The sequence below is a fragment of the Leptonotus elevatus genome, chromosome 1 (assembly GCF_054856555.1).
Source record: "Leptonotus elevatus isolate MCC_2025b chromosome 1, RoL_Lele_1.0, whole genome shotgun sequence".
NCBI lineage: Eukaryota > Metazoa > Chordata > Actinopteri > Syngnathiformes > Syngnathidae > Leptonotus > Leptonotus elevatus.
Window position 1 is genome coordinate 38,690,855 of NC_141239.1, and position 12,210 is coordinate 38,703,064.

General features: G+C 36.5%; 1 protein-coding gene across 3 annotated transcripts in view; it reads left to right on the plus strand.

Moving 5' to 3' along the window:
- Positions 1–12,210, plus strand: part of LOC147182003 (activated CDC42 kinase 1-like) — a 57,206-nt gene that overhangs the window by 1,440 nt on the left and 43,556 nt on the right. The window contains exons 1-2 of one of the 3 annotated variants that reach the window (XM_086098126.1): positions 6,937–6,962; positions 7,618–7,789. The gene's annotated coding sequence lies outside the window, so the exon portion shown is untranslated. Of the gene's footprint in view, positions 1–6,936; positions 6,963–7,167; positions 7,535–7,617; positions 7,790–12,210 lie in introns of those variants that run through there. The other 2 variants (XM_086098120.1, XM_086098110.1) reach the window with 2 other exon arrangements.

The following is a 12,210-nucleotide window of genomic DNA, read 5'->3' on the forward strand; positions in this document are numbered from 1 at the left end:
AGTTAGTTTTTATTTTGTTTTTAGTTGATTTTTAATTTTTTTAGTTAGTTTTAATTAGTTTTCAGACTGATTCTGTTCATTCTTAGTTTTAGTTTAGTTTGAGTTAGTTTCAGTATTAGTTTGTGTGTGTTTTTTAATGTGTATTACTTGTGCACAATATTTAATAAACACCATGGCAAAATGAAAAAAGTAACACTTTTCTTTTCTTCTTCGCTGCATTTCAGCTGAGTTAAATGAAAAAGCAGGCGAGCCAAAAGTCAAGCAGGCAAATGTGTCGTCGTCATCTGAGCGTGCTTTCCTATTGGCTGCTTTTAGATGACATCACTTCTGTGCGACACAGTTTCAAATGTCCTTATTCCGGTTAATATCGAAATAAATAAACTTAAAATCACATTGAACATAAAATGTCATTTATTTGTCGTTTAAAAAAAAAAAGAAGCATTTTCGTTTTTATTTGATTTCATTAACAAAATAGTTTTTGTGAATTTTCGTTTTTCCATGACTTTTTCTTAACTAAAATAAACGAGGGCAATAGAACCAAACTCTCTACTTCCTTCCCGCTTAAGTTCGCCTGAGCTCAACCTAACCACTGTGCTGTAAAACGAACGAACGCACGCACGCACACACACTCACACACACACAGTCAGTTGTCAGTATCATGCATATCACAAAGTTGACGTGACGGCACTCGTTATCAGTAAACGCAGGAATATCATTTTTTTTAATCATCGTTAGCTTGCAGTTTGCAATCCATTTGCGCGTAATGGTTATTTTTTATTGGCGTCATGAAACCTTAAAGATTGTTCGTGTCTCCTGACGGGGCAAATTCCACTTTACTTACGTTTGACTTGATACTTTTCACCTTCAGTGTAAATGTTTCATGGCTTGGGCTGACTTAGCTTCTTCTTCTTCTTCTTTTTCTTGACATTTCATGACTTACTGAGACGAGTTAGGCGAGACTGACCATCATGGGACGTAAATGTAGTTAAACACAATCAGTAGCACAGAGTCAGTCATTTTCCTCAATTTCCTCCATGAAGGTTATTTAATTAGGGACAGATAGCATCCGCGTTCATGTGGTTGTCACAGGGCGGGGTCACCAAATGAACCCGTGTCTTGTTTCAATTTTTCGGTGTACGAAGAAGACTGCTAAATAAGTCACTGATTGAGTGCCGTCCAATTTAATCGACACCCCTCTCGACCGTATCACTTGATGGTATAAGGTTTGTTGTAGTGCTGTCACTATCAAATATATTTAGAATCGATTCATCTATCGATTAATCGACTCATTGGATTCGTTTTAATTTTGCATTCAAGTGTATTACAAAAACATCCCCCCCTCTGATTACTGTTTATTAACCAATCATTGGTCATTTCGTACTTTGTACTTGTGTGTGATTTAAATAAAGTAGGGTTGATGTTTGATGATACCGGATTGGTCATTGTTTTCCAAAGTAAAAACAGATGTTTGCAAATGTCTTCATTTGATTAAACACAGAAGATAATCAGTCTTCTTTCATGAAGGACTACAGAAATCAGTGAGCTATTACTGTCGATGTGCTGAAATCAGAGGATTTGGACCATCCAAAAAAAATGGCTCCAAACAATTACTCGATTAATAGATTGATGTGATAATCGGTTACTTATCGATGAATTTTGACAGCTCTAGTTTGTAGTGGTGGAAATCTTTGAATGTCTCACGATTCGATTAGATTTTTGGGTGTGCGCTACGATTCAGAATTGATTTTCGATTAAGAACGATTTTCGATTCAAAATGGTTTGATTGACAACGATTTTTGCTTCAATCTATAGATGTGCAAGGAATTGTAATGATCTACTCCAGTCTGACTTGCTAATGCTAATTAGCGCGCTACTCGCGGCACTTTTATCACTCAAAAGAGCGGCTTCACGCTGGAATTTTTATTTTTTTTATAGGAATAACTCGATCGTGACTTTTCCTTCTACTCTCTAATGTGGCTACAACTTAACAGTGTATTAGACCGTGTGGCACCACACTGCCCCTCAGTGGCCAAAGCGGGTACAACATGAACAGCGTTCCAAATAAAAGCACACACAGACAAACGCAAGACAGTATAAAATAATTTAAATAAAATCGATTTTGTACTAAATGAGAATCGCGATTCTTATGAGAATCGATTTTTTTGGCACACCCCTAGTAGTTTGTATTTGAAGGTGTTTCGCTATGATAATCAGGGGGCTAAGATGAAAGTGAAACAACAACAACCATATACCGTAGGCTGATTTATAATTTTTTTTTTTCTTATGCCCTGAAGATGCTATATTTTGTCAGAAAAATTCCATTCTGAACATTCATTTTAAAGAGGTTTTGTAATCATTCTAATGTTTATATATTTATATATAATTATGGGGTTGTGAATTGCCTAGTACCTGGCGATTCAATTTGTATCACGATTCATAGGTGATTCGATTCGATAACGATTAATCCCGATACAAATCTATAAATCCATTATTGCAATACATTTTTTTTTACTCAAATTTCGAAAATACTCATCAGTAAACTTGTACATGTACATTGTAAGATTTGTATGAAAATGTATTTATTTATCTGAAAATTCAGGTTTTATAACTGAGTCTGTTTCATGTTTGAATCAAATATTAAGGCTTAATGTTCCATTAATATAACATTCTTCCATGCTTAATGTGTGAATCCTAACCCTAAGTAAGACGTCCATAAAAAGTTGATGTTTAAAAATCGATTCGGCCACATATCGAATCGATTCGAGAATTGCGCACTGCAATATTGCGATATATTGCCGAATCACCCCTAATATATATATATATATATATATATGTATATATATATATATATATATACACACATTTACTTTGTAAAATGTTTATGCCATTCCAAAAATAAAATTCTCATGAGGATATTTGATCCCCACCCGTTAAAGCACTTACTGTATGCTACCGTATATGATAACATGCTTGCCTCGTCGGTGTATATAACAGTAATAGAGACGGCAGGACTCCCTGCGGGATAACGTTCGCCTCTCCCACAATGTATCATCTTCAGCTTTGGCTTTCATTTTCTCCGATATGAACCGAGCCGTCAATGCCGGCTTTTCCTGCTCTCGAGGTTGTTCTTCAAATTGACTGAGGTACTTTAAAGGCGGATTGTATGCTTATATGAGTTTGCCAGTGACTTACCAGGATAACCGTTAGCAGGGATTCTTGCGTCATTGAAGACGGCAGTGTGAGCTTGGATTTCGGGTTCAACTCCGAACTCTGAATTGTGTCGTTGAAAGTGTTTCACTGTAATAACTCAAGTCAGCACCGTAACCGTTTTTGTTCATTTCTGGGTTTGTGTTCACTTGTTTTTGTTGTTTTGGTTGTGGAACTCCTGTATTTGTATGCGATTATGTGTCAGGCTCGGGACTGAACCCATAAACGACCTCCTTCCTGTCCAGCCTGCTGACGTACAAGTAGTAGCATAGAAGAGCTCTGTTATGTGACATCATTGCCGCTGACTGCTTTGGACTCGGAGCTTGAAGGCTTTTTCACTTCATGAATACCAGATTGAATATCTGTATTTATTCATGAAGTACAACCACAACGTGTGTGGACTTTTCTCAATTCATCATACCCAATTGGGTATGTGTTTTCCTGCACACAAAGACTTCGTTTGTGGAGCAAACATAGCGAAGCTGGCTCTTGGGATTCTTGAGTCATCCGCTTGATTTGGTGGCGTTTGAACGTGTCAGATGGATTCATTCATTCACCAACCCTCTGCGATTTCTACCCCAGCCCACAGACCTGACTTGGGACAATGTCAACTCGAGTCATATCCAGCACCGGAAGTTGCTCCCACCAGTGTGTGTTATCGGCACCGATGTGGTCATTAGGGGTGGGAATCTTTGAATGTGTCACGATTCGATTCCGATTTTTTTTGGGCCTGCGATTCGATTCAGAATCGATTTTCCATTCAGAAGGATTTTCTATTCAAAATGATTTGCTTGGCAATGATTTTGCTTCAATTTATAGATGTTCAAGGAATGGTAATGATCTACTCCAGTCCGACTCGCTAATGCTAATTAGCGTGCTACTCGCGGCACTTTTATCACTCAAAAGAACGGCACCGCACTGCAAAAAAACAACTTTTATTGGAATAACTTGATCGTGATGTGGCTACAACTTAACAGCGTATTAGACCGCGTGGAACCACACTGCCCCTCAGTGGCCAAATCGGGTACAACATGAACAGCGCTCCAAATAAAGGCGCACACACAGACAAAGTGAGGACAATATAAAATACTTTAAATAAAATCAATTTTGGGGCATTTAAAAGCAATTCTGAATCATACTAAATGAGAATCGCGATTCTTATGAGAATTGATTTTTTGGCACACCCCTAGTGGTCATGCTGAGCAAATTGTTGTCAACGCTGATGTCACTATGTGCATACAGTGTAAGTGGGTGGATGTCGGCGACTTGGCACTTTAGTTTCTGTGTGCGCACCCACCGAGAAATTAGCAAAAATGTTCAACAGTGACATGAGTCAACTCGGACAACAATAATTTATATTGATTCTAGAACAGTTTTAACATAAACTTAACATTCATAGTTTGTGCCTCATTGCCACAATTTAGTAGTTGGTAGCTATTGTAAGCAACATTCTGCCACTTGTGCAAAAATTACAACTCACAATAACATCTGGATGTAACAGAACATAAGAACAAGAGCTTTTTATAATCCAGAAGACAAAATTCATTTTCACCATTTAGCAAATTTTCAACGATTCCATTTTCAAAATGACGATTAATCGAATTAATTTGGTGATGGTTATGGCATACGTTGAACACCCTCCTCTTCGTGGTTTGGCATTTGTAAATTTGCCTATTCAAGGACTTTTAGGGGCACTTAGCTTCCGTTCTTCCTCGTCAAGACTCACCTGTTACCTCTTTTTGTGCTAAGGCCAATGAAATAAAAGTATCACATTGTCACTATCTCGTAGGATCTTGGTGTTGTTGTCGTTTTCTGCTACATTTGAGATGTCTGGTTTTGTTGTCTGTCCTTGTCTGTCCTATGTGCACAGTCAACTAAAAGTAAAAAAAAAATAAAAAAAAAATATATAAATTACTGCTGTCAAACTATTTTTTAAAATCAGATTAATCACATCTTAGAATTTTGATTAATCACGATTAATCGCTTAATAGTAAATCTAAATTTTCCCCCCCGCCAAATTTGAAGAGCACCGGTTATGTGTTATTTCTTTTGACATTTAATGTTTTGAGGGCGTCTTCAACATTTTTGGATCCACTGCACACGCTCATCCTTTTGTAATCGGTTAATTACTTGCATCATTTAAAATGAAAAAAAATGACCCCGATATTTTGACATGAACAAATATTCTAAATGTGATACGCAAACATTCATTAAATGCTTTACTTTAATGCATGAAATTATGTTTGTTGCTACCTTAAACGTAGCCATCCGCTGTCACGCTAAAGGCTAATCTATGGTTAAAATTAATAGTGCGATTTATCTGCGTTAATTCATGATTAATGCAATATTTTTTGGAGATTAATTAATCAATTATTGCTTTCACTTTGCCAGCACTAATAAAAATATAAATGTACATATTGTGGAGGACTGATGTGCATTTTTTTAGGCTGATACCGATTTTTGGCAGAAAAAAATACAGATTACTGATTAATCGGCCTATTATTTAAATAAATAAATTAATTAATTAATAAATAAATATATATATATATATATATATATATATATATATATATATATATATATATATATATAATGCATAAAATTACCCCCCCCCATTCTTTTTCAATGGTTGTCACTAACTTTCGCTTAAGATTTACTCTGCTTTGAACAACAAATCCATAGTATGACCTTATCAACAAATTTCATGAAGTATACAAGGTTATATGATAGATTTATGTGTCAATAATAAAACCATTCTTGTTTACAAGTGCTGTACTGTATGTATGTGGTTAGAGTACATAATTGGGCTGGAAAAATAGCATTTATGATTATTTGATTAAAATTGAAATCATGATTAAAACAATTTGTGATTTCTACTACTTTTACTAAAGCTGCTTAACTACTTAAAAGTGTTATCGAAGCGTCATGCCCATTCATACCTGCACTTTGTTTTTCAAATTATGTTGTAAATATTATGTGAAATTCAAGCCTCTTACATTTTTATTACTCATTTTTATTTTACGCCTTAACCTTTTCTTTTATATATAATTTTTTTATTAAATGCCATGTCATGTGGAAATGTGTGTTAAAGCAACACTAAGGAACTATCAATTTACGTTGATTATGGCGACACCACATGGACAAAAGCGGTATTGTTATTTCTGAAGGAAGACCACATTTCCTATGAGGAGGAGCACATTGCGTAATGTTTTTTTTTTTAGCTCACACCAGCGAGTGAAATCCGGGCCAATGTTGATCCTTGTCTGTCCTTTTATCCGGGGTAGCTTTTGACGTATGCCATTAAGTAGTCAGCACATTTTTAGTTTTTTTTGTGTGGCAATGTTCCTACCATCCTCCTCAAAGTTGCTCAGTATCAGTAAAAATGATATAGACCCCCTCAGGTACGATCCAACTAATTTTAAGCCAATGTTTCATCAGAAGAGTTATACAAATATTTTATTAAGGTTGAAAAGTTCCTTAGTGCTACTTTTAAACAACAACAACAAAATCCTTGGATGTTTGCATCCTCGAATTTTGAGTAAAGAAATTCTTTGAATCCTTGAAATACCAACTTTAAATATAACTTGAAAGGACAAATGACAAAATAAAAAGAATAAAATGAAATAAAAATAGAATATACTAGCAATAATAATAATAGCAACTGAAAAAACTAAGAACTTATATTGACTGTTCCTGTGCGTTTTGGCCTATTGGGGGCAGTGTGGTGCCGTGCATCGATGGTGTACACACTTAAAGTAAGTACAGAAGAAAGTTACTATAGAATTATATTAAAATAACTCGTTTTTCACACATTGGAAGATTTTGTGCCTTTGCATAGTGTTATCTTACCTGTGTGTATGTGTTCCCATAATATTTGTGTGTGAATATTCGTTATTTGAAGGAAAAACATCCCCGAAGTCGATGCTAACTTCCGGTTAGCATTTGAATGAGATGCTCCCTTCGTTTTTAGCATTAGCGCTAGGCTAGCGATGTTTTAAAAACGAAGCATGTTTTATATTTAAATATACAGTGGACGTTATTCTTCTTATTGTTGTGTGTTTAGTTTTACAGTTAACTCCAACTGGGATGTCATTAAACAGCTTAAAGGACGCTTGGGGGACAACAATAACCAGAATAACATACACTACACATTTGCTAGTTGCTAATGCTACGAAAGCAAAATGGTGCACTAGGGGTATTTTCACAGCGTCGGAAACTTCGGTTATCTTTGATTATAACGTTTAAGGGGAATATAATTGACCGATTGTTTTGACAAATGTTTGAAGGGGCAATAATCGTCCGATTACCATTTGCGGCTGATTAATCGGTTGGGCCCTAATTATAATTGTGTATATTATTGAGATATATCTCTAGATTTGCATGACTAATCCGTGTTATTTTTATTTTCAGGAAATACACACCTGGATTAGTTTTAACCAATGAATGAAGATGAAATCACAATGTCACGGTCTTGCAGCTGGACAAACAGACTGGGGGCCTTGTCTAAGGTTGTCTGACCTTCTGTCATCAACCTGAGAACAGCATCTTTGGAAGATTTCTCGGGCCTTAACATCACACACAGGTAGGAAACATTTGTTCATCACAATGTCTCTGTCAGTGCAAACAGAACATCACTTGTCCATATCCATGTTCTCAATCTGTTGCTTAACAGCTTGAGGAATTGCTTGAAAAATATTTTTAAATTCTGATCTTTGACATTAACATTGTAGAGAGCACAAAAAAATTCAAACAAAAGCCAGTTGCCCTGCTCATCCGTTAGGTGGCGTATTGACCACACTCGCTTATCCATCCAGTTCTGCAAGAAGATTGATTTTCTATTGCAAAGAAAACATCTGGTATTCCATATTGGGGATTGATGTGGTGTAAAATTGTGGTTGTACAAAAGTTTCCAGCTGAGCAGGACTTGCTTATCAAAAGACGATAATTTAACTGGCATTTTATCGTTAAACTCACACCTAAGTACAAATTCAACACCTCCCATTTTTTCAAAAACACCTTTGGACATACAGAACCAGATGCTATTATTTTCTATTAGGAAAGATCTTAACCATTTAACATTAAGTACAGCATTTAAAAATTCAAAATCAATTGCTTGAAGCCCACCTTCTTTATATTCTTCTCTATTTTTATTTCATATAGTGGACTCTATTTTTCCAAATAAAATAAAAAATTATTTGGTATATTGCTTTTATTGATTTGACTGGTATAGCCATAGAATATGCTGGATAAATGCACTTTGCTATAGATTCAATTTTAGTCAGATATGTTCTTCCAAAAATGGATATATCTCGTTGTAGCCGAGAATTCAATTTGAGTTGACATTGATTAATTTTTGTTTGGATATTTAATGATTCACTTGCAGCAGTATGTTTAGTTAGGTTCATACCCAGGTATTTCACACAAGATTTAATCGGGATACTATATGCTTCTGTGAGGTTGCAATCATGTATTGCCATAAGTTTACATTTAGTGTGATTAAGTGTCAAACCAGATGCTTCAGAGGTGTCAACTAGATTTAGTACTTCTGGATTTTGTTCCATATTCTTAAGGAAAATTGTTGTGTTGTCTGCGAGTTGACTAATCACAAGTTGTACATTAAAAATTGGTAATTTTTCCATTTTTGAACATAATGGCCAAAATTTTAACCGCCATTACAAATAGGAAAGATGAAATATTGCATCCTTGTTCCACACCCCTATTTACAGAAAAACGTGGTGTGCTTGTAGTATCTGTATAAAAAGTTTCAATTATCCTACAAAATTTTGGTCCAAAACCATATACACGCAGCACTTCAAAAAATCAATTTGTGTTCCAATTTATCAAAAGCCTTTTGGAAGTCAAGGAAAAAGAATGAATCCCTGGCCTTCTATTTCGTCTTCTACGAATCTGATGTTGTTATGTATTGATCTTTTGTTTACAAAGCCTGATTGTGATTCACTAATAATAGTATCAAATTAGTTTTTAAGTGCATAGGCATTTTAGCAGTTTATAGTTATTATTTAAAATTATAATGGGGCAACGCAACTTTATGTGACTGATCTGAAGAACAGATTGGCGAGGCCTCTCAAAACAGCTTCCAACCCAGGGCAGGCACAGCTGACTGCATGGGCGGGCCGGGCCCCTCAATGCCCGCCCATGCCGCCGGCTCCGTTTGTGTGGTTCACTGTGTTCTGTTTGATCAGACGTGTGTATTGTGTATGAAAAAGCTTTTTGATTGTTACCACATTGGTTGTCATGGTCACACAGCACAAAAATCGTGGAAGGAAGTATGAGTCATGGTGGCTTTAGAAACCTCCGTGCCATAACAGACCCTCACACAGGATGCTGGCCAGCCAGACACTCTGAGGCAGGTGTCTGCAAGTACAAAGAGGAAGGCTAAGAGGGTCTGTCTGGAAAAAAATAACTTTACAGACTTGGTGTATTTTACAATATCTACTGCGGCGTATTAAGGCCACGTATAAATGTATTTTTTCAGAGGGCGGGGGCAATATTCCGAGAAAAAAACTCGCAAATTTGCCACTTTATAAAGTGGCAAATTTACAAGTTTTTTTTATAAAGTGGCAAATTTGCCACTTTATATAGTGGCAGATTTGCGAGAAAAACACGTAGCGTAGCTATAGTCTAATCATGTGAGGATTTGTTTGTGGTTATTTGGACACTGTTTATAAAATGAAAAGGCAGGATGGAGACGGATTCATTCTAAAATTAAAACTTTACTCGTCATTCACGGCAGCCAGAGCACAACACTTCCTGATCCCCTATCAGCTGACTGACACTATCCAATCAGATGCTAGCATACTTTAGGTAAATGCAAGTGAATGACGAAGATCAGCAGATTTGACACATCAATTTAGATACTGGTACAAAAAATACCAAAATGTATGAATGTGTAAATAATAATTCTGAAAACATAAATGTACAAGTAAATATACATTTTAACAAATAACTTAAATCCTTGATCGCAAAGTGAGGCGTCTTTGTTGCTGGCCATTGGCCTTAAACAACGGTTCAAAGAACAAATGCTTAACATGATATGGTTAATCTCTGCTATAGCAATTACTATCTCCTTATTTGGAAACCCGACCGATGTATTTCTCGTAGGTTTTTGAGTTTTTTTCTCTCGCAAATCTGCCACTGTATAAAGTGGCAAATTTGCGAGAAAAAAACTCATAAATTTGCGATTTTATAAAGTGGCAAATTTGCGATTTTTTTCTCTCTGAATATTGCCGCCGCCCTCTAAAATATATATATATTTATACGGTGGCCCTAATACGCCGTCGTAAATATCTGTGCCAGCACGCTTTTGTGTAAATGTCTGAATCAATTTGCTTTTCTCAAATGACATACAGACGGCGGAACATACTTGCCAGGCTACATGTCTGCTATTAGAAGCGAAATCATGCATCACTATGTCTCAAAATGTCTCCGGGCATTTAATAGCATTGAGGGCAAGTGAGTGGGGGCTCTTGTCACACATGCTTATCTGTTGTCCTACGCTTACCTGTTTTAGGTCAGGATGCTTTCGTCTGCCATTTAACTTAATTGCAATCAAAAACGTTTTGAAAGAACTCTTGTACAGTTAAATTAAAACAATGTTTCACAATCTGTGAGCTGAGCAGTGTCCCACAACGAGCTGTTAAAGGTCCACAATTGTGGAAAAATAACCTTGAACCCTAACTTGTGCCCTGTTAAGTCCCCTTCAATTGTTAATCAGCTGACAGAGGTTATGCAAAAAAAAGAAGGGTGGACAGGTACAAAAGCAGTCTGCTAATGGGGAAAAGAGGAATATGGAAGGATGTGGACATTATAGCGTAGACTGAAACCCAAAATAGCAGTACCATTGAGTGAGCTTTTTGTGGAGAGTGTCTCTGAATGCTTGGAGGGCCTTGGGGGGCTCAGACTGACAAGAGTAGACAGAGGAGGAAAGGGAGTCTCCCTGACTCCAAGTGTGTGTGCGCATGTGTGTGTGTGTGTGTGTGTGCGGGGCATGTAAGAGGCAGGACAGTGTTATTTTAACCCTGAACATAGTTCCGGCTGTCACACCATACCACCCAACGCTACACTCGTCATCTCTTTCTGTAGCCTACTAAATGTGTGCACCATTTTGTTTCTTTTTACACCTTTCTACTCATCTCCATTGTCACTCTATTTTTATTTCAAATCCCCCGTTCGCTCATTGACAAGTGCACTCTCAAAGTCACAGAGCACAACTTGTTGTTGTCTTTCTTATTTAATACTGTGCTCAGGTACTCACGGTAGCAAGCCACAGAAGTGCAGATTGACTGCACGCGCGCACACGCATAGTAGAGCGATGATGCAATTATGCAGTGGCTGTGAATGGGACCAAATACCTTCATACACACGCACACACACTTGCACACTACGAGAAAGTGTTTGAGCCAGGAATCAACCTTTCAAATTACATAAGTCAATTTTATAATAATAACAATAAAAATAAATTAATAATAATAATAATAAAAGTTTTAGCCACTTTAGAAGTGCAAATGACGGATTCACTAAAGGTGCCACTTTCTTAAGGTTGCTTATCTCTGCCCTCTTGTGGCCAAAGAGAACCATTTCAATGCTGTACAATTCAAGGGTCACCAAAGTGGTGACCGCGGGCACCAGGAAGCCCCCAAGGACCACATGAGTAGCCCGCGGGCCTGTTCCAAAAAATAGTTTACCAGGCATTGAGATTTTTTTAGGAATGTTGTATAAATGCTTAGTTGAAATTTTAAACAATGGAAGAGATTTATAGAAATTAGGGATGCACGATAATGCTATTTTCAACCGATACCTTTAAACCAATAATTTAGAAAGTGCCAATAAGTAAGCCAATAATTGTTTGCAAAATTAACTACAATTTTTTTTTAAACTAATTAATACAAATATACTTTTGAGCCCTACTATAAGTCTAACATGCACAAATACTTTGAAACATTGTGTAAAGCACCATGAAGCTGAATTTTATTGATATCTCTG